The sequence below is a fragment of the Festucalex cinctus genome, chromosome 19 (genome assembly GCF_051991245.1).
Source record: "Festucalex cinctus isolate MCC-2025b chromosome 19, RoL_Fcin_1.0, whole genome shotgun sequence".
Taxonomy (NCBI): domain Eukaryota; kingdom Metazoa; phylum Chordata; class Actinopteri; order Syngnathiformes; family Syngnathidae; genus Festucalex; species Festucalex cinctus.
The window spans coordinates 13496527-13523024 of NC_135429.1; the positions used below are offsets into that span (position 1 = coordinate 13496527).

The 26498-nt window shown below is 38.4% G+C and overlaps 1 protein-coding gene across 2 annotated transcripts in view; it reads right to left on the minus strand.

Moving 5' to 3' along the window:
* The window catches only part of LOC144008020 (uncharacterized), an 89467-nt gene that overhangs the window by 21637 nt on the left and 41332 nt on the right, over window positions 1-26498 (minus strand). For both annotated transcript variants that reach the window (XM_077508053.1, XM_077508054.1), the window contains exon 7: window positions 6334-6509. The gene's annotated coding sequence lies outside the window, so the exon portion shown is untranslated. The remainder of the gene's footprint in view (window positions 1-6333; window positions 6510-26498) is intronic.

The following is a 26498-nucleotide window of genomic DNA, read 5'->3' on the forward strand; positions in this document are numbered from 1 at the left end:
ATAAAATTCTCAAATTTTCTGGTCGAAAACCGATTTGGTCGAGAACAGAAGCGTTCGAAAACCGAGGTTTGACTGATTTCAAAAGGAAAGTCAGCCATCTCACAGGTAAAGTCTGGCTTCACTTTCAGCAGTCCGCGTCGCACTCTGCTAACAAGTCGAACTGTGGCGCATATATATACTGTACAATATATGATTTTACTGCCTTTATGGGAGCACAGGGGAGCTCAGCCCCCATCGGCTCCCACATAACTCAAAACCCGATAAAGACATCCTGTTCACTATTTCACAAGGGCGTCTCGTGCTTGACAAAACACTTATCTTTATGTGTTTTACTTTGTGCAGTAAAAGACAGGTACACTGCACTGACTGAGATTTAAAGATCGCATTTGACCTTGGCAACTGGCAGTGCTGTGAAGATAAGCATTCAAGAGACTTACACTGCTTGGAAAAAAAAAAAAAAAAGGAAGTGTTGGGCATGTTATCACAGTGTGGCCCAAACATCCACTGACTCGTGCCTATGAATACAGTTTTGAGAACACATTACGGCAGATTTTTGCCTCATTTGTCTCAATTGTTGAAAGCATTAAAACGCAAATCCCTTCGTGTGTCGAACGTGCTAATCCTATGACATCAGTAATGCTGCTTGTCAAGTTGCGGTTCCAGCTATTATTGGCCATTTGATTTTTCACAGTCACATTCTTATTCCCCGAGTCGCACCCAGCTGGCAGCCGCGGAGCTGGAACTAAGCTCATTTTGGCTTGCTAATTAGAACGCTTCCTTAATAAACGCGACGAGCCGCGCGGCCATGTTTGACTGTGTTGCCTTTCATACGAGGCTGCAAACAGCAAGTTGGATGATTTTCCATTTGATTTAGCAGAGGTGATTGATGGCGTGAGCGCCCCCAACAAGGAGAAAATGAAAAATGTGTTTGTGTTGCTCGACCACGGGCGAAAGAGGGACAAGCTCATCAGACAAAACTCGCGGGCGCTGCTGCTACAATCGCATCGGCGTCGGAAGCGCCTCCCCCTCTTTTGCGCCGCGCACCTCCATGTTAATGGATGGAGCGAAAGGAGGGTCTCATTTGCCAATGTGTCTGCTGCGGACTGATTGCGGCGAGGTGATGAATGGCTGACGGAGGCTCGGTTGGGGTGCAGAGGAAACAATTAGTGCCATGTTGATCTCGCCTCTTCTCCTCTGCCCTCCATCCATCGCTTATCGCCCTCCCTCCCTCTTCCTGTGTTCTCCGAGTCAATCATTCTCTATCTGTGTTGCCATCTCATCAGCTAAAGCAGCTCACTGGTTATTTCCCTCCTCATCTCTCTCTCCCCTCGACAAATTCCCACCTTAGCGACATTAGTATCAATATTCAGCTTGAGAGAGGGAATAAATAAATATGGAAATAGGGAAGAGACGCATGGTACGGAAGAGGATCAGGGCCAGTGAAGAGGAAAAAAACAAAAAAAACAAAAAAAACAAGGCTTGGCAAGATTCTCAATTCATTCTCAGAATTCTGACTTTAAAGTGAGAAACCCACTTTGTGGCATAGAGCTATGAATTGTGGGGGAAGTCAAGAAACAAATACCAACTTTGTTTTCAAATTGCAAAAAAAAAGCCATAAGAATTAAAAATCAATCGAAATATACAGAATCTACAGAAAGTCAGAATTCTGAGAATAAAGTCAGAATACTTTATTCTCAGAATTCTGACTCTGACTTCCCCCCACAATTCATAGCGCCACATCAGAATTCTCACTTTAAAGCAGGGGTGTCAAACTCATGTTGGCTCAGGGGCCGCATGGAGGAAAATATATTACCAAGTGGGCCGCATCGGGAAAATAACGGTATATAACTACCATCATTTAAACGCAGTTTTGTGGACCAGTCCTAAATTATGGAGCTCAACTGTAATCATGTTGTTCCGAAAAATAACACAATTGCAAATGGAACGCGGCAACACTTTGCCGGTATACGTTCTGGACGTATTAAATCGACCTGTTTTGCATATATATATATAGTGTTCCCAGAATGCATTGCGTGACGCAGTTAATGACGTTATAAGGACGCTAATCGCTAATCCTTGTCATCTATCTGTGTTAGCAGTAAATTGAATTTGTGTCGTATTTAACACGTTTATGTCGGCCTATGTCTATGATTTAAAAAAATAAATAATAATAATAATAATAATAATAATTTAACAAATCGTAACTTTAAGTTGTGTGTAAAATAATAACATCCAGGACGATTCCCCCGTGTAATTATTATAATTACTATAATAATTGTGTAATTACAAATTTTATACATTTTGATTGTGGCCGGCTGATTAATTAATTTGTCTGACATTAAAATTTATTTTTTTGTTTTTAACTTTACAAAATCATCTCACGGGCCGGATTAAACCCCTTTGCAGGCCTGATTCGGCCCGCGGGTCGTATGTTTGACACCACTGCTTTAACGTGAGAATTCTGATGTGGCGCTATGAATTGTTAAAAGTTATTCTCAGAATTCTGACTTTCTGACTTCTTCCCCACAATTCATAGCTCTATGCCACAAAGTCAGAATTCTGACTTTAAAGTCAGAATTCTGAGATGAAAGTCAGCATTCTTGGGATTAAGGTGAGAATTCTGATGTGGCGCTATGAATTGTGGGGGGAAGTCAGAAAGTCAGAATTATGATAAAGTATTCTGACTTTATTCTCAGAATTTTGACTTTAACGTGAGAATTGCGTCTTTATTATCAGAATGACTTGAAAGTCAGAATTCTGAGATTAAAGTCAAGTGAGAATTCTGGGGTTAAGGTCAAAATGAACACTTTAAAGTCAGAATTCTGAGATTAAAGAAGAATTCTGTCTTTAATCTCAGAATTCTGACTTTAACGTGAGAATTCTGAGATTAAAGCCTAGTGAGAATTCTGAGGTTAAAGTCAAAATGATCACTTTAAAGTCAGAATGATGAGATTAACACGCCTACATTTTAAAGTCAGAATACTGAGAATAAAGTCAGAATCCTGACAAGCTTTATTTTTTTTCTCTTCACTGGCCCTATTCCTCTTCCCTCACATTGTGAGTGGCAAGAGGACAATGGAGCGTCTCCTTTTTGTAATGCCAGCGTCATCAGTGGGGGGGGGGGGGGGTGTTTGCAAAATAAATGAATGGGGGCATCCCTGTCACTTTTGTTCTTGCTTCATCATCTCTGTTGTTATTGACTTTACAATGTCACCTTCAAAGACCACCCCGCAGCAATTAAAGTCAGCCACCGCAGTGATTGCTTAGCAGACAAAAATCTGACCCGCCTTTCACCTCCCAGGAACAAAAGATATTATTCCGTCTTGTGTCTAGAGGGGGTTGCAGTTAGCCGAAGACGCAAGACACTATGTGGTGCTGATAAATAGGACGTGTTCAAAAATCATTGCGTACCATTAGTGTGGAAAAATGAAACTACAATGCAGTGTAATCTCTATGGTCAAATGCCCTTGAGCTTGTCACCTCACATTTTTATGACACAAAAAAAAAAAAAGACCTGCTTTAACAAGTGGCAAGAGAAGAACAACAAAGCGCAAGTAGTAGGGAGCATATACTATATTATTATTCAATTTTCTGAAAATAATCCCGATAAATCGCATTTTTCTACTTCTATTTTCTATGACACTTGCAACAGATATTTACTTCGATACAATCTTGTAATTATTGCTGTCATGGCCTGGGTCCCATGCGCCAGGGGTTCATGACCTGTTATGCGTCTGTTTAGGTACTGATGTAACAAGTGTCTGTTTACAAAACGTGATGTTCGTGATGTTAACCTTTAATCCTTTAGGTGACGTCTGGACCTATGTGATGTCGTTCTTTAGTCCTTTATGATTCACTGTCTGTGGGTGCAGTCTGAGGATTGTGTGTGGTTTGCCGGATCATTGTCCAACTGTCCTGTGTACAGCGTCAGAGTTTCTGCCTCTCGATGTGAATAAATGGAGAAAATCTTATTTTTGTCTGCATTTGGGATCCAAACCTTTCAGTACACAATAATTGCAGAATCAAACAATGTATATTCACCAACTATTCTATACTTGCCTTTTTTGGTGAATGTAATTCTTCTACTGTGAAATACAATTATTCACAAAAACGATCCAAACTGGCTCAGCTTTATAGGCACCTTTCTTAATTTTTTTTCCCCACAGAAGCAATTCTCAAAACTGAGCGTGGCAGGTTTAGTTATACAGTACAGTCTGTGACTACAAAAACCTGCGACTACAGGAATATGGTATTTTAATAAGGCTTTGCAAACAAGTGAATATTGTAAAACAATACTACAGTGACAGTAAATTCCTTTGTTTTATCTAGTAATGTGTGTTTAATAGGGTAAAAAAAAATAAAAAAATGTGTCTGTGTCCTCTGGGCTTGCAAGGCTTGAATCTCCCCATGCAACGGATTCAAAAAGAAATTGCATTGTCGACAGAATAAATGCCTCAAGTAATCTCTCAGAATTTGTAATAATTTAGCAAGACCAAAAATAACAACCCCATTCTGTCAGCTGTGAATGACACCAAATATTGGAAGGATTTACTTTGGGATAATGTTGCAGAAATGGCTTAATATATTTTAATCCTCCATTTGCACTGTTGTGATTTTGCTTTCCTACTTAAGGTTCTCTTTTGTTTGCTACTCAGTGTTTTTCGTCCATCGCATTTGATGTTTTCATGTTGACATCGACATACGTAGTTTGTGGCTTTCTTTTACCTAAAGCAAAACTCTTTAGACATCTAACAACTATACAAACACATGCAAGTTGGCTATCTTTAAGTCAGGTTGACACAATGTATGCTATGAAAAACACAGAAAATTGCTTTTTGAAATCTTGCCACATGATCTGAGGGCTTACATTTTTTTTGCATTTCAAATCCTTGTCGCTAACGAGAAGCCCTCGCATGTAAAAACACAACATTTGAGCCTTTCAAACGGAGTGAATTGGGTATTCGTTAATGAAAGAGCTGCCAAAGTGTGTGCAGAAAAGCTCTCCAGGCTTTTGCAAGCCATTATGATGAGCCCTCCTGGAAATGAAGAGAGCGAAAGGGCCTTCAATGGGATTTTTTTTTTTTTTAAGATAATGCGTGTGGGAGTGTTGTTCTGTGTTTGAGCTAGTAGGCAGGCAGCCGTGTTCATTGGCCACTTTATTAGGTACGCCTGTACAATCTCATGAAATCCAATCCAACAGACTTTATTAAAAAGAGAGTTGTCTCGATGTAAATAAGCCATTATTACAGAAATTATTTTTTAAAATGTATTTTTATAAAGTGAAGTCTGGAAATATTGTCTCAAAGTAGCAAGTTTACTTTTGTGATTAAGGGCTATATAAATAAATTCCACTTGACTTGACTTTGTTACTTTTTACAGCAAGTAATTAGTAAAGTAACCAAGTAAAATTTTCAAGCAAGTTATAAAGTAACAAAGTTACTTTTCCAAAAAAATCAAAATTAAAAAAAAATAAAAATCAGTAATTAGGTTACTTTTTCAAGTAATTGATTGAGTAATGTAACGAGGCTACTTTTTCAAGCAAGTAATCAGTTAAACTAAATTATTTTTTTAAGCAAGTAACCAGTAAAGTAACCATGTTACTTTTTAAGCAAGTAATCAGTAAACTAACTAAATTACTTTTTCAAGCACGTAATCAGTAGCTTACTTTTTCAAACAAGTAATCGGTAAAGTAACAAGTTACTTTTTAAAAGAAGTAATCAATAAAATTAGTTGCTTAAAGTTGCTTTTTCAAGCAAGTAATAATTTAAGAAACTAAATTACTTTTTTAAGCAAGTTACTTTTTCAAGTAACTAGTACAGTAACTGAATTATTTTTCAAGCAAGTAATCAGGAGCCTAACTTACTTTTTCAAGCACGTAATCAGTAAAGTAACAAGTTGCTTTTTAAAACAAGTAATCAATAAAAAGACCAAGTTGCTTTTGAAAAGAGTAATCAGTAAAGTAACTAGGTTACTTTTTCAAGCAAGTAATCAGTTAAGTAACTAAATTACTTTTTCAACCAGTAAATTAGTACAGTAACAGAATTAATTTTTCAAGCAAGTAACCAGGAAAGTAACTAAGTTATTTTTTCAAAGTAACTGCGGCAACACTGGGCAGTGGGTGAGGTTTTGCCCCTGTCCCAGTGGTGGCCCCCTTATGTCCTCATTTTCATCGTCCTTCTTTCGGTCCCACACTTTACCTTACTGACCAAATTGTTGACCTCAAAGCATACATACGTCTTCATTAAACCTACTTGGCTCACACAAAACCTAAAAGCATCACCAGCACGCACACAACTGCGTTGGAAGGCTTGTGCACGTGTGTGTTGCACCTACCCGGTGTGGGTCCTGGAATGTGGCTGACAATGACAGAGAAGCAGGACAGCGGGTAATGGAGTTTGTAGCAGTGGCGAGTGCATCACGGCGACAGATGCTCGTCCCCTGGGACACTGTGGGGGACGAAGCACTCATTCACTGGCGTTTGTCGCATCGTGGGAGGACACGGAGTAACCCTACGGACACACACGGGTGGAGACAGTGATATGTTACACATTCGCAGATGGTCATGGGAGGGAGGGACGGGGTTTGTTGAACCATGAACTGTACTAAGAGATGGACAAAGCTAGATCTGGAGAGTGAAGCCAAAATGGAAGCCAGCCTGTAGGGTCAATTTCAGTTTTATGGGCAATTACTCCCAGTAAATTTATGAAGAACAATTGGAAGAGGGTTAGGGATCCTGACATTCCATTCCTCTGCAGTGCTCCCTGTAATCGTCTTCCCAATCCTGTTTGAGTTGACTTCATTTTTGTGACTACCAGACATACTGTATAAAGAAGAACTATAAAGTCAATGGATTATTTATATCGAAAATACAATAGTTACCAACATCCACTTGTCAAATACTGTACACAAATAATCACATAGACTCATTATCACAAACACTATGATGAGAAGAGCTCTTTGTCGCTGTTTACCAGGGAAAAAAGGACTCCATTCTAGCACACTACAAAAGTAGAGGACACAAAAAATTAGCCTGCAGATGTTTGTTGCTGCAAAAAAACATTGATGCTCTGGTCATGCTCAGGCACTACCTTTAAAAGGGTGGAGAGACTAATTTTGCCATGTGCTTTAATGGGGCAAATGTGTCTGCGTTTGGACTCTAGTGCAGTTTTGACCACATCCTCTCATCCCATTTATCTGGGGTGAGGAAAACACAGCTTTGGTTGTACATTGGGCAAAGAGATTACCATTTGTGTGAAGGAATACTTCATTTGATATTTTCTTAGTTTTTGTTTGTATTTTGTTTCCCTCTCTGATTCATTCAATGTGCAAACTATTTCTACATAATGTAAATGCACAGCTTATACTTATGGACTGCCTCACTTTTAACAAACTCTTATTGTCAATTTCTTGCTGGAGAATAAGTTGTTCACTTTCTTTTTACATACTGACGTTCACCCAGGTTCAAGTGGACCTCCAGGAAACAGTGTATGGTGGATTTCACAGATCCCGTAGAATCATTCAAAGGAGGTTTCCATGAGCTCTTCAGATTATGTAAAGTGGCCATACCTGTGACTACAGATTCCTGTGAATGCAGCTTTTCCACACTTAAAATGGCCAAGACCTAACCGCAACAGGGCAGGCAATCCATACATTAGTCTCGGACCTAAGAGACTGGTCCATATCAATGACAAAACAGCACAGTATTGATGGTCAGTTGGCTGAAAATCGTTTGGCCATTACTGGATAAAAACAGGCTATCATGCAGATTTAAACCATGAACAAACAAATTCTTAATTTTTGTGAGGTTCTGGGAAAATATTACATCTGCAGAAGATCCTAATTGAACTCATTCACTCCCAGCCATTTTCACGGAAGCAACCCCCTTCCACCCCGGCTGTTTTACTGGATTTTGACTGATTTTGCAAGTCCCACAGAATATTGTGTTCTATTGCTATAAAAACATGGAACCTACAAAAAGAAAGATTAGCGTTTCCTCTTTCATCAGGAAAAAAAAAAAAAAAAGTATGTTGGTATCCGTTTCCGTTTTAAAGCAATTAGCATGAGAATATAGCAAAGTTTCATCCTTATTCATATTCCAGTTGAAGACGCTGACAAAAAGAGCTTGTTGCAACATGGCCCTGGCTGTTTGAGTCTACTCTGCTGCCACCTGCTGGACCTTTTTTGTGTAAATACTATTACTTTAAGCCACGTCTTCATGTCAGAAGCTGCATCAAATCTATCTGTATGCTCTTGCGTTAAAAAAAACAACAAAAAAAACAATCGTATATACGTTTTTGGGAGTGAAGGACAAAGTATTAAAAAATGTATGTACACGTTTTCGGGTTTGAATGAGTTAAGAGCCATTCAGAAGTCGAAAGAGCTTTTCCTTCGCTAACAAACTTTCCATTAATAAAATTCTTACAAATCCTGCCAACCAAATATTTTAGGCTATTTTCTTTTGTTTGCTTCCAGTTTTTGCCCATGTAAATAATTAAATAAAAGCTATATTTATTTAGCCATTGTCCAGGTTGTGCGTGCGTGTGTGTGTGTGTGTGTCGGGGCCGCTCCTTGATCAGCCTTGCCTGGGGCCCCCCAAGGGGTCAAGAAACGCCCCCATAGATGATGACAGACAGAGCAATCGTAGTATCTGTTGGGTCAAAAAAATCCCTGACGTTGTGAATTTCCCGTTTCACCAATCTCAATCTTCACAGAATACAGATGTTGGATGGGAGGCCGACGGCAAAACTGACACTAGAGCCTAACGATGTCAAGACCTCATGGGATTTGTGGACCAAAAACAAAATATTCGCAATCAAACACTAAACAAAAGGATAACCATCCATCCATCCTTCCATCCATTTTCTTAACCGCTTGCTCCTCACAAGGGTCGCAGGGGTGCTGGAGCCTAACCCAGCTGGCTTCGGGCAGAAGGCGGAGTAAAAGGATAACCATATTCACAAATTTATAGAATGGCAAAAACAGCAATTCATCAGTTGTTTGATTGGGTTGTCAAAGGGCTTCAAGTGGAAAATAATGTCGCTCAAGAACCTGAAGTCGTCACAGGTGACGCTTTACCACTCCCCAAAACATTTACTGAATCGAGCTTTTGCTGTTGATGAGTTCCAGTGCAGCACTTTGTATCGCTGGCTTTGCGCTTAAAGCCTGCTCTAGGAGTTCATTGTTTTTTCATAGCTGGTTGTAGTACCTCGGACAGCATAACTTGTACTCCACGTCAGTGTGAAGGCCATAAAAACTTTTCAAATCGGTGCTGACCTGCAGTCAAGGACACAAAAACTTATTGCCAGGTGGCAACGCTGCTCCAATGTCAATTGGCGAGCCACGGGCAAGGGAATAATATGCTTACAAAAGCGGGAAATTCTAAGCTGTCAAATGCTGATGGCCTCACATCTGTCCATATGATACTTGAAAAACGAACGTACAGAGAGGCGAATGTCCGCAGCAGTGTCAGAAAAACTGCCAATGTTTACGTTTTAGTTCCTTTTTCCGGTAAAACTTTTTTTTTGTATTTATTTATGATGGCAGTCGTGAGCTAATAAAAGCAATATTGGTACTGAAGTCATACAGCAGAAGAAAACGAGTACCTGCAGTACTTTTCCTTCACACATTTCCATTAAAAGTCTCTTATTTCTATGTACAATATAACCTCGTTTAAATGGGTTTCTCATTGAACCTGTAGTCACCATTCTACTTAAAATCCTTGAGATTATGTAAGTGTTAATATCTCTTTTAATGCAGCATGGTAATGGACTCTGAACTGTTTAATCATCATGTCTGAATTAAATATGCATTGGAGTAAACTACTGGCCTGACTTGTACAAAAACAATTTGGCTTTTTTGGTCACATTCAAGTTTCCCTTCGGGATAGAGGCAAAAATCAAAGGTTTTTCTACATTAACAGTTCTGGTGTCTTGATTAAATTCAATTCAACAAAATCTCAATTACTGTAAAACAAGATATACGATTCGCATTGCAATACAAAAATCATCATATACAGTATAGTATCTACTACCTGTATTTATGAACTATTTATAAAAATGCTACTCACAGCAACATATAAACTGTCATGCCTAAAGCAAAGCTCCACACTTTACCATCAAATATTGGAGAAAAAAAAAAAAAAAGACTTGAATGACCAATTAGCTCTTTTATAGCATTACTATACGACTCCACAAGCTATTTGTTTACAGCAGGCCTTGCTAATGAGCATTGAGGTGGTTAATTGCGGCGCATAACTAGGAGGCGTTTGCTGAACCGTCCTTTAATTGTAACAGGACTCGAACTTGTAGTGTTGTATTAACGTTTAGTCTCGCTTTAAATGACGCCAAAAGCGGGGCGTTCTTGATTAAACACATTTTGCGCCTGAAATACGAGGCTTGTCAAGAACTAGGGCCAGGTGATACACAAATGTAGAATATTACTCAAGAAGTTAATATTCAAGAGGGGAGACTCTCCGTCTTTCCTTATTCAGTTTTCATTTCCTCTATTGTGAGGTACAAAGCGCGTTAGCGCTATACTTGTGAATCTCCTATAACATGCTGCCCTTGCCATGTTCCACCTCATTACCATAAAGTTACATTGACTCATTCCAACTTCAGGATGCACACTACCTGCTGTGTGCTCTATAGAGTTGCTGGCTCAGTTAAAATATATAGATATAGTCACACATACATATATATATATATATATATATATATATACATATATATATATATATATATATATATATATATATATATATATATATACATATATATATATATATACATATACATATACATATATATATATATATACATATACATATACATATATATATATATACATATACATATACATATATATATATATACATATACATATACATATATATATATATATATATATACATATACATATACATATATATATATATACATATATATATATATATATATATATATATATATATATGCTTTCAGTCATTTGCATGCTCTCACGGGGCTCCTGTGTGAATTCATGGTAAGAAGTTCTATGATAAAATGGTGCTGTAGTTGTTGCAGCCACAGAGGCAAACAGCCAAAAAGCCGTCTCAGAGTACTCTGAATTTCACAACCATGACAAAAAAAAATCCCTGTTCAGATGCAAATAACATTTCATATTTTTGGAAATTATGTATTACATATGACAACCTGACAAAGTGCAATTTCTGCAGAAATTGCATGGGAATGCTGAGAATCTGAATGCTACGGTTTGAATGCATGCGCTTTTGAAGTAAATGGAAAGAAATTACGTGAAAATTACACATTTTTAATTGTAGTTAAATGACAAATCAGATGGGAAAAGATGCTATGGGACAATAAAAGACAAGCTGCAGGCCACAAATGGGCCCCGATCCATAATTTGGACACCAATATCTTAGCCCTTGTGTATGTGTGAAAGAAGAGAAAGAGGTTTGATTATCCAGCCTAATTACTCTTTATCCCATCCAATGTATTTGGCTCTGACCATTCTATTATACTGTATGGGACATAAATAGATTCATGGGAGACAACTCTTACAGCCAATCAGTTTACATTCACCCGGTAGAATGTCCTCATGCAAGCAGTCAAACATATCCATCAAAGACAGGTGGTGTCACATTTGTCTCCCTTTGCACAATTCCGATAGGGTACAAAATCCTTTACTGGCGTGACATTGAAGTTCATCTTTGTGACCATGTAGGAACCCTATAGCAAACTCAAAATAGCCTAGACACACACACACACACAAGCGCAAACAGGCAGGCAGGAAGTGAAGCCCACCGTAATGTAATTTTGTCTCGATTAAAATGGTGGGAATTGGATCTGAGGTAAAAGGCCATGTCAAGAGAGAACAAATGGGAGCAGCGGCGTATGGCGGAAGATGAACGAGTGTCCGGGAGATTGAGAGTCGGGACGGAGGGAGAGAGAAATGATAGTAGGGGGAAGGGAAGGGATGCGGGGGAAGTGGGGTGATCCGAGTCTATATTAATCCGTTATGGAGAAGGCGCCTTGCCTCTCGACGCGTGATGACCTCCTTGTGGGGAGGGGAGGTCGTTAACTTTCCACATGATCATTTACCACCATTGTGTGTTGCTCCTCTGCGGTGGACTACAAATTTACACCAGTGCTTATTTCATCCATTTCCTGCTAGACATTTTTGTTTGCATTTCTACAATTACTACAACTTACAAAGTGCAAGTGGAACTTGACTGCATGAATGAGGCTTTAATTATACTATTTTCATGAGCAGCCGCAGGCACCTCTTGGTCACTGGTCCTCGACTGTACCGAAATATGTTATCTCAAGGTTGCATACAGTGCACGATGTACTGTTTTTGTCATTGGTGTGTATCGGCACACAGTACTATGGGAAACTGTTTGAGTGTTTGAACATTGAGCTCGTGTGGTTTGAGCCATGGGAGGGGTTCATTTTGAATTGTTTGTTTACAAACAGAAAAAGTTTGTTTACAAACAGAAACGGTCAAAACTCCGGACCTCATCTTTACTCCCACAGTTGTCATCGTGATTCATACAATAAATCAAATAAAAGGGGAATTAACTGTTAATTCCTTTCTACTTAGTTTCACATTCACATTTGCGTTCTCATTCACATCCACATCTAGCCGCTAGTGGGCGGAGTTTCGCCGAACCGGAAGTAGAACTACTTCCTGTTTTCGTGTCTAAGAATCATGGTAACTGTAGTCCTGCCACTGTGGCCGCCGATCAGACCGGCATATTTTCAGTGTGTTACAGTGCGAGACAGGCGCAATGTAAATAGTTGCTGGGACAGAGCACAAAGGTTGGATAATGGTTGTCTTGTTTAGTACTGTTGAAATGTCCAACAAGAACGATTGCACCCCCGTCGACTAATGGGACTCGGCCCATGTCGGCTGTCTTCCCCACATTAATGATGGTTGACAAGTTGGTTGTGTACAGCATGTAATTTTCAGCAAAATTGTAGCATTTTGGTAGCAAACATGGCTAATACAGTGCTATCTTAGAATTTTGTGGCAGCTGGACAGTATTTTCTGTGATTATTCATCAAGGTAAAAAAAATAAAATAAAAAAATAAAAAAAATAAAAAGAGGATTTGTGCTTCTGCTAAACAAAATAGAGCCTCTGAATCAAGTTGTAGAGTCTGCATCTTGAGTGAGAGTGTTGTATTCACTGGAAACTAAATAAAAAAATAAAATTCTCACGCTGTTCATGTTTTATGACCTCCCTTTCACCTCCCTCGACTTATAGTGGGAGTGTTCACGTGCAGCTTTGACCATGAGACAGCCATTGATCACATCACATTGTGTACCTCCCAACAACAAGATAAACAACTGTATTGGTTCGTAGCTTCATTGTATTCCACACAACCCACTTTAAAAAAAAAAAAAAAAAAAAAAAAAAAAAAAAAAAAAAAAAAAAGTCTCGATACCCAGACAGAACATGACAACACAGATTAGACTCTCTTGCGTCTGTGATGTTTACAGACCATCTGACCCAGAGTCTATTTGACAGTCTTGTCAGGATAAACACATGCAATACAAGTGTAACTGACACACATCCAATATTGTATATTTATCGGTGAGGGAAAAATGAACCCTTTCCTGGCACTAAGAGCCACCAGACGTGACAGAGTGTATTACTCAGATACGTCAGATTTACAGAAGATTATCAGGGATGATATCATCACCTGGAGCATATTCTTGTTAGAATACAGAAGCTCAGCATGACTTAGCTGACAGCGAGCTTTAAAAAAAAAGAACAAGGATTGGGCCTCAGTACACAACATCAATCAGGTTTCTTTTCAGCTCCGTAGTGTAGCAACCAATGCTCTTCAAACTTGCAAATATAGATACTTTATTTATGACAACACAGCCTTCAACTCTACTGATTTTATCTTGGAACTTGATTTTAAAATTGAAACTTTTTAAAAAGCCTTTGAATTTCTATTATTTTTCATGTTTTATCGTGATCAAACTTTGTTACGCCTGTTTTCATGGGAAAAAGCATTCCTAGTGAAAAAAAGCTGAGTGTCATTTGATCAAGGCCGTACACACTGTAATGTGCAGATCCCAAGGGCGACTCCGGGCACAGAAAGTAATCTGCGACGGCGAATAATCGGCGATCTCTTCCAAAAGGTCAATACATAATATCAGATGGCCAGATTGTCTGCGTTAATTTCAGCCAGAATGTTTCAGTTGCACACAAGGGGCATCGGCCTCGGAACAAGGGGTGAGGGACTCCAGTTACAAGGCCCTCCAATTTTAGGAATTGGGATTTGCTTGGCAAAAACTTACAAAAGACTTCAATTAAACTTGAAACATGACTCTTGATAAGGAATTTGTGTATAGTAAAAAAAAAATTAAAAAAAACATGAAACATTCAAATTTTGTGAAGTGCTGGATTTGTTTATTTTGATGTATTTCTGCCATAAGCAGCAAAATTTAAACAAACAAAGGCTTGACATTTTTTCCTTTGTATGTGGTGAAATAATATGATGTACAATTGTCTCTTTTCGACACATATTATTATTACTTATTAAGTGCCCTCAATTTTTTTCACACCAACTCAGTAACATTCAACTATAACTTCATCCATTACCATGAAACGCACTATGACAGATAAAATGTTTACAGCAAAAGTTTAGCTAGCAAATATTTACTAGTGAGTCAACTTTTATATGAAACCAATTAATAGTTACTTTGGACAGTAACACGATCATGATTGCTAAAAAAAAAAATTACAGTAGCCATTAGGGATGTAACGATAAGGGCAATATCGTGATATTGTGATATTAAAACTGCCACAATATTGTTGTCATGTTCACAATATTTAAAAGGAACACATCTGTTAAAAAAAAAAAAAAGTCAGGTTGATTTCCATTTGGGCAGTTCTAGCACCCTCTAGTGGCTAGTTTATTAGTGCAATTTAATTTTGATTAGGGATGTTTTGGCCTTCTATGTTTAAAATCTCTGCTAATTGTCAGATGAAAGGGAACCTAATTTACTTGTGACGTGATCAATGTGTGCTTGCATTACCAAGCAAGTGTCTCAATATTATTAGAGATTGTAGGTTGTTTATATGCATTGCTGTTGCGCAATATTGTGCTTGTTTTAGTATGAGCTCTTTTTTTTTTTTACAATATTGTGATCTTTTTTAAATATCGCCAACCCCCCCACAATATCGTGATAATCATCGTATCGTGACCTTCATATCGCGATAATATCGTATCGTGATGTTTGGATATCGTGACATCCCTAATAGCCATACATTACATGTGTACAAAAAAGTATGATGATAGCTTAAACTACTAAAACTATTGCGTGTATGTATTCCCACTGTGCTGTCCCCATAGACCTCAATATGGGTGACTATGCACACAGGCATTAAGGTGTGAATTTAAATTAGAGAAATAGAGACTATGAATACAGCTGAACCACAAAGCCAATGATGAAACTGCAGCAGGCTTGAACATTGTTTTGAATGGAAGCAACTGTGAGATAGAATCCAGACGCACATGGCCGGGCGTCGTGCAAATCGCATACAAAGTCACCGGCCCTCAGCGCCGCTGCTCATGGAGCGTACACGCCAAAAGAAAGTACCCAATCTCACTTGGCTAGAAAGGGAAAATGAGAGGGACGGCTTGGAAAATTGAAGAGAATAGGAGGGAGTAGGAAAAGAAAGTGACGCCTAAAGAGAGGGTAAGATATGTTTATGAAAAGCAAAAATGAAAGAAATATCTCGAAAATGGAGGCAGGCAAGGACAAGTGGGTATAGAGGGGGAAAATGGAGTGCAGCTTATTTGAATGGCTCTCAGATTTGACTGTCTTTCTCCTTGTGGAGTACGTGCCTACTAATGTATCGATCTGGGACCCACTGAAAACATTTAGGGAGTCATTTAAAGTTTAGTCTGACTTACACTCGTCACTGTCAGAAGACAGTTAAACATGACAGCTAAAGTTTGTACTTCAGTCCCAAGAGGATAACTGTGGAACTCTTTGCTTTTCCAGCATCTTTTTTTTTTCTGTACCGTCCTCTTTTCTCCTGTCCTCTTTTATTGCTGTTGTTGATATCAGCTCATCTAAGATCTGACATCAAGAATCCTGTTTTGGGCTAGAAGTGTCAGCTAAAATTTAATGCTCACGTCTACAGGGCTCATTTGTCACCCTGGGTGTCTGCTTACCCCCACAAGTTATGACTGTCTTGTGCAATCATCAGACAAGTTCTCATTAAGAGTTTAGTATTTAGTACAAATATTGCACCATCTCTGTGTAGACTGTTTTACATGTAAAATTACAGTAGTATACACAAGTGCAGAAAAAAAAATGTTTTTACGGGCATATACAATGCATACGAGTTTGAAACAATATTTGGCATCAAGCGGTACGTGTCAAATTATGTGCCAGTTGATTAAAAGCTTTTATTGGTCAGTAGGTCAAGTAAGCATACCAAATGACCAACATTCTGTTGCCTCTCACATAGGCAGCAGCTCATAAAAAACAAATGAAAAATTTTCCAATCTTAAATGTCATGTGCTGGGGCTTGGATCCCAAAGCGCAGACATAAATAAGATTTTAACTATTTATTCACATCGAGAGGCATAGAACAAACCTGACTAGACGAGAAACAAAGAGTTGCACAGAGGGACAGTGGTAACAGAAGTAATAAACTGACAAAGACACACACTTATAAGAAAGCCTTATCTAGCTAGACAAGGAATCGATCTGATTGGTTGTGGCTAGATATGTGGGTAACAGGACTGACATGGAATTATCTGATTTGCTGTTGACCAGGTAAAGGGATTAAAGATTCTTGACATCACATAGCTCTTGACATCACATAGCCTAAAACCAGTAGAAACTAGATGCTGGTTACATCAGTTCAAAACAGACACTTGTTACATTAGTACATAACAGACACTGGACCTCACGATCATGAACCCAACTTAACAGGTCATGAACTCAAACTTACCCTGGCGTGACCCCAGTCATGACAAAATCGTAAAATGTTTTGCAATACTTTTTTACAATATAAGTGCCGCAAAGTGATTGAAACCAAATGCGAATCACTGCCAAACTCCTTGGCTACGACTGTACAAACGTTTTTACACTCTACCGTCATGATTCAGAGTTTTGCTTGTTCGACTGCATTATCAGTTTTCATGAAATCTGACCAAAGATGGGCGAGGTTAAATATCAAATCGTTACCGTGTGTCTTCCTTCAATGAGCTCAGTGAGTCGTAATGTCGTCATTTTAGAAGCTTATCTGCCCTATGATTTCAGCGGTATCTGATATTATATGTCAGAACTGTAGACGTGTATGTGCTCCTTGTAGCACTCAATCGATCTTTTCTGACTTTCCGGGATTCATTTCTAATTTATTATTCTTTGCCAGACAATATTGATTTCAAGGAATATTCAACTAAAAAAGGGATAATAGCTCAGGCCCTATCTGTATATATTCCATTTCAAAAGGAATATCTGATTCCTCAGAAACTGTAGCTGGAGTGAAAGATAATGTCATGCCTATTTTTGCCAGTGTTGAAAACTACTTTCCTCCAAATAAATGTAAACACTGTTATTGTTCTTGTACAGTAGTATTACAATTGTAAGTAATTTGGTTCACCGGGAACATTCTGGGAAATGATTATTGGTTCTCTTAGATATGTTAGCCATTCAGTTCAAGATTGGGAGTAATCAAATAAGGGAAGTCCAAAAGATCTCAAATGAAGTACATGGTAGATGACAGGGTCACCAGTTACTGTAAGGTGGTAGAGAACTCTGTTAAGGGGCATTACAAGAACATTACAGAGACAATGGACACCGTGACAAGAAATCATCATTGTGTGTTTTGATGATATCACGGTGAACAATGAAGTATCACCCCCCCCAGAGGGCTCCGTGGTGAGATAATAGGAGAAAGTACAGGACTTGTGCTGATAATGTCCCTCGAGGTTGTTGAAGACGAGTCTGTTTTTGGAGACATTTTCACACACACAGTGTGTCTCGCGCACTCTCTCCACAAACACACACACAAACAAACAGAATGCATTTGGGGATACCGAGCTTCATCGATTCCTTAAAACATCCGTACTCCTCCAAACAAAAAAAAAGATAAACTTGTTTGTGTCTGGAAAAAAAGCCCAGAGCAGAGTATGATAAAGTGTACTGACTGCAATAAACATTGACCAGAGTCACGTTGAAATTAGCATTGTGGATTGGATGCTGTTGGAACGAAAAGTCGGAAGGATGCAGGTTCAAATGTATGAAGGGTTTTGATCTTGGACCTCAGTGGGACCAAAACCATAAGTTGTGTTTTCTTTCCATTGAAGTTCAAAAATTCAGTGCCACCCATACCTTGAAAAGTGTCCTTTTTTGCTCAGCGGGACATAGATCTGACCGCCACATAGCAGTGATAGGAAATGCTATGTTTTGTTGAGATTTAACGAAAGATTTAATGAAAACAGCAGTGGCTCCAAAATAAAGCTCTGTGGAATGCCATGATAGGAGTGGCAGAGAACATAAATCCATATGTGGTTGTGGTCAAAGCTCTACATACTTTTAATGATTTATTTTCAAAGGTGGCATAGTTTGACATTATAATTATTAGGGGTGTGAATTGCCTCGTGCCTGACGATTCGATTCATATCACGATTAATAGGTCACGATTCAATGCCGATTAATCCCAATATGTATTCGTAAATCGATTGTTGCGATTTTTTTTTACTCAAATTTAGAAAATATTATTCAGTCAACCTGTGCATTTACACTGTAAGATTTATATGAAAAGGTATTATTTATTTATCTGAAACTTCAGTCTTATAACTGTGAGCCACTGTATTTAACAAACTGGTTGTCATCTGTTTCATGTTTGAACAGCATTGAAATAAAATATTAAGGCTTAATGCTCCATTAATATAACATTCTTCCATGTATAAAAATCGATTCAGCTGCCTACTGAATCAATTCGAGAATTGCGAGCTGTAGTATCACGATATAGTGCCGAATAGATTTTTTTTAATCATCCCTAATAATTATTATTAATATATTTTTATTTTATATAATCCACACAGAGTCAAAATTGTAAATACACGACAGGTCACTTTATATTGTGATGATTTTCTGTATTATCTGTACAGCACAAAAAAAAAAAGAGAATAGTTTGACAGCACTCGGAGAATCTTCATATTCGTGTATGTAAACCTTTGATCACTATTATCGCTATTAGTCTACACTTGAACAACGATTGGTGTCTTGGGCACAAGTCTGCACTCTACCGAGTATAATTCTCGGTCTTAAATGGGTTCTTGCTCCGACAAAGAGATATGAGAGTTTGAAGAACACTTGTAAATTGTGACGGGTTAAAACAAGACCCCTCTATAGTGCCGACGGTGTAAAACATTCAAATAATGGGAACATTATCTTTCTTCCTCTTCCGTGTTTCACGCCAGTAGTTAATAAAACGGACACTGCCGTGGGGTATGACGATATTTATGTAGCACACAGAGATCATTTATTTGAAGAAAAATGACTTTTTACTGGCCATGTATGATAACCTGATTTACTCGCTCCTTTTCAGTAGTAAAATCACCCGGATTCGCACTTGCTTTTCTCTCCTACTTCCAAAATCTATAAATTTCACCTCCCTAACACTCACAGGCTCCATCTTCGCTCCTGCTCAGGGCTGATTAACTCAGAGGACAAATTGCAGCCTTGTATCTATTAGAGCCATCCAGGTGCTAGGGCCTATTGAGCAACCCCAACTTAAAAAGGTCCACAAAATATACTACTGACAAGCCACTTGGATTTTGATCTTGTTGCAAGCGAAGACGTAAGCAGCACAATCGTTTAGAGACTTCTTTTTTTTTCTTCCTTTTGCGCCCGCTATCTGCTCTGTAGTCAACCCACATTATTCTAACTGACTGCTCTCGCTGTCCTTCTAAAATAAATATGATTGCACACAGGGGGTAGATTTAATTTGTGCAACACCGAGTCCCAAGTCAAATTAAACCGAGTATTTACTGGCAATACATGCAAAGCAGGCAACAAAACAAAAGTTGGGGTGTCAAATGAATGGAAAGTGGAAACACACTCGCACACAGTGCTGGGGATTTTAGGGAGAACCATCATGTGATATGTTATTCCACGAGCATATATGAAGAGCCCTCCTAGCTATAGCCAATTTAGGCTTTTGTCCTCATTTTGTCCCTCTCATCCACTGGGAACAGGAAAAAAAAAAAAAAAAAAAAAAAAAAAAAAAAAAAAACCATCTCTCTTTATGTAATTGTTGTTCGTGACATTGACTGAAACAATTTCTGCAATGTCACTGTGTAAAGTCTTTATGTCATTTTAAGTATGAATTGTGTCATGACTCGGGTCATGCAGGGGTAATGATTGGGTCTTGACTCATGTCTGGGGTCATGCCAGGGTTAGGTTTGAGTTCATGACCTGTTAAGTTTGGGTTCACGACCGTGAGGTCAAATGTCTTTTTTGTACTGTTATAACCATCATGTAACCATCATCTAGTTTCAACTAGTTTTAGGCTATGTGATGTCAATCTTTAATCCTTTACTTGCTACAACCAATCAGATTGATTCACTGTCTGTAAGAGCAGTTTGAGAATTGTGTGTGTTTTGCCAGATTATTGCTTTCTGTCCCTCTGTGCAACTCTTTGTTTCTCGTCTAGTCAAGTTTGTTCTACGCCTCTCGATGTGAATAAATAGTTAAAACCTTATTTGTGTCTGCACTTTGAGATACAACCTCCAGCACAAATTGAGAAGATTCATCCATTGCATTCCACAAGTAGAATAAGGCCTACTTGAAATGTAAATGCAAAAGAAAAACGGTAATGGTAAGATCTCAAATACTGCTAACATACAATTTGAACATTTTCCAAATTAAACTGTCCCCTGTGTTCTGCGCACACACAAATCAGCCGCAGTGGTCGACCAGATAAAATATGAACACAATGTATCCCTGTGGGATGCATTAAATGATGTCTGAAAATGGTCTATTAACCTTGCAAGTGAGCGGAGGCATCTTGCCAAGCAGCCTAAAGCCGCTATGATAGTGGCCCCGTCCAAAAATAACTGCACCAATCAGTGTCCTCGGTAGAGCTAAGAGCAGGCCCTTGTTGACAAATGACAGCCCTGAAAGCAGGGGTCACCAACCTTTTTCAAACTCAGAGCTCGCTTCTTGGGTACCAAATAATGCAAAGGGATACCAGTTTGATGCACACTTCGGAAAATCTGCAACACGTTATTTGTTTAGATTTTCAAAATTTTCACTGCGACAACTATCCTAGTATTATATTCTGAGGTTGGATCCCAAAAGCGCAGACACAAATAAGATTTTAACTCTTTATTTGCACAAGATCGAACAAACTTGTCTAGATGAGAACAATGAGAAAGCATCGGGAATCACGAGACGCCAAACCCCCTTTGGGCTGTGGAGTTGCACACAGGAACCGATGTACAGAGTTAATAATCAGACAAAAACACACACTTCTCAGTTTGGCTTAAATAGTCAGTGAATCCATCTCATTGGTTGTGGCTAGACATGTGGGTAACAGTACTGACATGGAAACATCTGGTTGGCTGTTGACCCAGAAAGAGCTTAAAGATTCCTGACATCACATAGCATCACATAGCCTAAAACCAGTTGAAACTAGATGCTGGTTACATCAGTTCAAAACAGACACTTGTTACATCAATATATAACAGACCTCACGGTCATGACCCAAACATAATCCTGACGTGACCCAGTCATGAGTCAAGACCCAAACATTACCCCTGCATGGCCCTAGTCATGACACCTAGGAAATCACAATATCCCATCGCTAGTGTGCTATTTTGAGAACAAGCTAACTCGTGATCCTAAGGGGCCAGAATAGATACTACTACATATAAACACATGATGTCTCATGACGTAATCGGCAACGTGACCACTGGTTGGCCCTTAGGACGGGACTGCTCTGGTTCGCTGTGTTGTAGTCGGTGGTAAGTTGGATGATTAAGTCATTTAAATACTCGTAACTCACCAAATTCTTAACAGATTTAATTACAAACCTGATCAATGTGGCTATATCCACCAACAAAAATGAAAATCGGTTGAGAATTTGGTAGAGTTGCGCAGCCCTGTGCCAAGATGGCCGTCCTGTGCTCATGTTTCTTCCCATTGGCTCACAGCACGGACGAGACATCTAGGGTTTATATTTACGGTATGTGCTACTATAGCTTTAGTTAGTGAGGTATAATGCTAGCTAGCTAGCTAGCTAGCTCACGTTTTAACACCAAAGGCTTGAGAAGAGAAGAATGTTGTATAGATAGATTAGATAGACAATTAAATAAATAGCTGATCAACCACACGGTGGCCACATCAATTGTGACTGTCTACCAAAACCTCCCCTGGCTTGTCAAAACCTGCCTTTCCTCTGTCAATCACAAGTCTATTCTGTTAACATCGCTGTCAATGATTGGCACTAGGCCAGCTTGCCACACACTCATCAAGCGTGTGTAACATTCCACGCCTTTCTGGACTTTTTAGTCCAGCAGGTTAAAAATGACAAGTCGTCATAAAGCACGGGTGTCCAAACCGTATACTGTATGCTTCATGAATTAAAGCTGATATTACTCACCTTTAATTCATGAAGCAATTACAGGTTGTTTTTATACATATGTGTTTTGAGAAACTGCTACAGCACAGCTTTCTGCTCAAGATGTTAATGAAAAATAGTTCAGGATTTTGGGGTGGTTCAATGCCTTTCATCCCTCGAGAATAGATGCACTCCTGCACTGAACAGCAAATTTAATTCATTCACGTCGCAATAAACATCCAATTATGAATTGACGGTGACAGGAGCTAATCCTCATGTGAAACCCTAACAGAACTAATCTGTATTTTTAATGTCTTGAAATAAACATTTTAGCACACCATGAGGTGTGTGGGCTGGCCCACCTGTATTATAGTAGAGGTGATGCAGGGTTGCCGTAGCAACAACACAGATTTTTATTGTTCTTACAGTCCAGTGTAGCATCCAGCTCATTTCGTGGCTCGTTTTCAGTGGATTTAAAAGTCAAATCACTCAGAATACGTCCTAAAATTTTAAGTCAATCAAAATTCCACAGACAAAGCTAATTGCTATTGCTAACCAAACCCAGTGCTTATTTTTGTGGATCATATGGCTTTTTGTACGCGTTTATTCAGTACACGTTTACTTCTTCTAGTTACCGTCTTTTTACGACTTTAGAAGAATCGAAAATTGCTGCTGTAGAGACCTGCGCTTTTCAGGTAGTGAGTCACGGCGAGCCTTGCATATTACTCACATCAAAAACATGACATTTACAAAGGCACATCTCTCGCTCGCTTCCACTCTCACTTGCTGGCAGTCACACAAACACACATCAACTATACAAAAGTCATAAACCCGGATATTACAGCACAAGCTAAAAGACATCACAGGAATCGTCAAATACGGCCTAAAATTAACAATAACATTGCTCATGACAAATACACTCATATGAATGGGAGATTAGTGTAACCTAACATTAACACAACACGCATATCCCAAAAGGCTCCGCCGCTGCTCTTTTCATTACTTATTAATTCTTTCAGACAACCTTCCTAACTGCCGAGCTATTTCAGGGGGCACGATGATCTTCAAAATCATGTGCCAGAGAGCCGTTCTCTTCCTGCCCTCATCACTCTGCTGCCCGACTCGCCCTTTTTTTCCTGAGTGCAGGCGGGATTGGCTGACAACGAACAATGTGTTTGCGTGGACGAGGGAAGGAGACAAATAGAGACCACCGTGCCCCGCAGGTTTTGAGATAACGTCAGATCAGGCAAGGCAAGGGTGGCGGTGTGCAGTCACACAGCGCCCTCTATAGGTCACTAAGCAAACTGCCATTTGATGCAAAGGGTCAAAGAGGTTAGAAAAGCAAAAGCCATTGAGGAAAAATGGCTTCACTATGGATCACATTCAAAAAATCTTATTATTCATTAATTATTTCAAATGACTTAAGTAGGAATATCTTCATTTATTCTTGCATGTATTACATCACTGTGCATAAATATAGCGCTTTTTTGGACATTGTTTTTGGATGCAACTCTGACTGCATCTAATGCGATAATGCCCATATACTCATTTACACAGTAGACTAAATAAATGTAAGTAAATAAACTACTATGTGGTATAATATGTTCATACATAAAAGATGTGAAAGCTCATTTCAAGTGTTAAACTTAAAATGGTCCTTTTGTTATACAGTGTCTCTGGTAGTGATGATTAATATCACTTTTTTCAGACCTACACCAGTCTCAACTCGATATTGCTACTAATAGGGCTGTGAAATTTATTGAAATTCAATTACAATTTCAATTATTACACTGCACAATTACAAAATCAGCATAATCGTAAACAAAAATAAAAGATTATTAATAATAATATTTTTTTGTTGTTTAAATGTACATATTTGCACCTTTGATATTTTAAAATGACTAATTTAATCAATCTTGTTTGGTTCAAAAGGCATTTACATAATTATAGTGTTTCAAAGACATTTATTTGTCTTCATATTTTTTACGTGTTTAGAAATTTTCTTGTTTTGTACCAAAAAAAAATCCTTAAAAAAATAATAATAATAATAATAATAATTTGAAAGACCTTTTTTTACGTATAAACATTTTCTTCTTTTGTACCAAAAAAAATAAAAAATGATTGTCCTTCCGCGATTGCAATTACTACCAAATTTGAATTTTGAATGCCTTTATTTTTATTTATAATTTTCTTCATAATCGACAGCCCTAGCTACTAGGAATGTAACGATAAGCGCAATATCGTGATATTAAAACTGCCACAATATCGTCGTCGTCATGTTCACAATATTTAAATGCAACACAGCTGTTGAAAAAAAAAAAAAAAAAAAGTCAGGTTGATTTTCATTTGTGCAGTTCTAGCACCCTCTCGTGGCTAGTTTTTCAGTGCAATTTAATTTCATTAGGGATGTTTTGGCCCTCCTATGTTTTAAAATCTACAATAATTGTAATATGTAGGGCAATGTAATATGCCTGTGAAGCAAGTCAATATGTGGAGGAACTCAATGTGTGTGTGTATTAGCAATATAACATAACATAATAAGATTAATAACATAACATTGATGTTAGGTACAAAAGCACAAAATTGTGCTTTTTTTTTTTTTTTTTTTTTTAGTATGAGCTTTTTTTTTTTTCTTTTTTTTTTTTTATACAATATTGTGACCTTTTTTAAATATCGCCAACCTCCCTACAATATCGGGATAATTATCGTATCATGAGCTTCATATCGCGATAGAATCGTTTCGTGACTTTTGAATACCAAGTACTGATACTATTTGTACTTTTCATATAGAATTTTTTTTTTTGAAAAATTAAAGACTTATATAGCCCAATGTAGAATATTTCCTTAAAATTGCATAAAATTAATGACAATTTTCTTTCCTACAAATTTCTAGTTCCTGATCGTAAATCGACCACAAGTATCGGCCACCATCGCGAGTATCGATACATTGAAATAAGACCCGGGTATCGCCTATCCCTAATCTCTTAACACAATTTCTTCCTTGGTCAAGCAACTGTAATCCTATGTGGTAAAAAAAAAAATAAACAAACATTTATGTAGAGTACGTACCATAAGGCACTCTTTGTCTGATATTAACTTTGTTGTCTGCGGTCCTTCCAAATCTTACTTTACACCAATATTTCCTCCCTGAGTTTTGTGTTGCTTCGCTGCAGCGCGTGTGTGCGCTGTCACACGTCACCCGCACGCTTTGCCTTTAGTTCCTGCCAGGGCTCCCTGCAGGTATCGCCGCACTCTTATTTCATTCCTCACAGCATCCTGATTCCTACCTCTCTCACACGCGCGCGCGCCCTCGCCTCCTAACTGTTAAGCTGCTTCCCCACTGAATCTTCCACAATGAGAAGCTCCTGTGGTGCGGCAAGAACGAACAAATGAAATCAAATGTGTGATCACATCTCATCCGTGCTTTGAAAACTCACTTTAAGCTCCCTTTGGTTTGTTTGGAGTTCATCCACGAGTGCATTCGTCTGTCGTGTCGTTTGTCGAGTACTGAGAAACAACAATCACATTCCTTTTCCCTACTGAACATTCATTCTCATTAATCATCTTACATCTTAAGAACGGCGTGTAAAAAAATAAATCAACACAACAAAATCAATTATCAGAATGGCTTTTGAAACCAGAAGCCAACGTCGTGATTTTCTTCCGGTTGTACTTCTTGTAGGCCACATAAAGCCGCTTCCCAATACTTTATGTTCCAAACCACCCCTATAATAAGTTGAATCTGTGATATAGGAATAACCTGTTTAAATACTGCCTGGGCATGTTTTTATAACATTAACGGCAATCATGTTTTTAAAAGGTCCTTAACTTTATTTTGTGTCCCAAAGATGTATTCATGTGTTTTTTAATGTTTGTTTGTTTTTTAATTCAC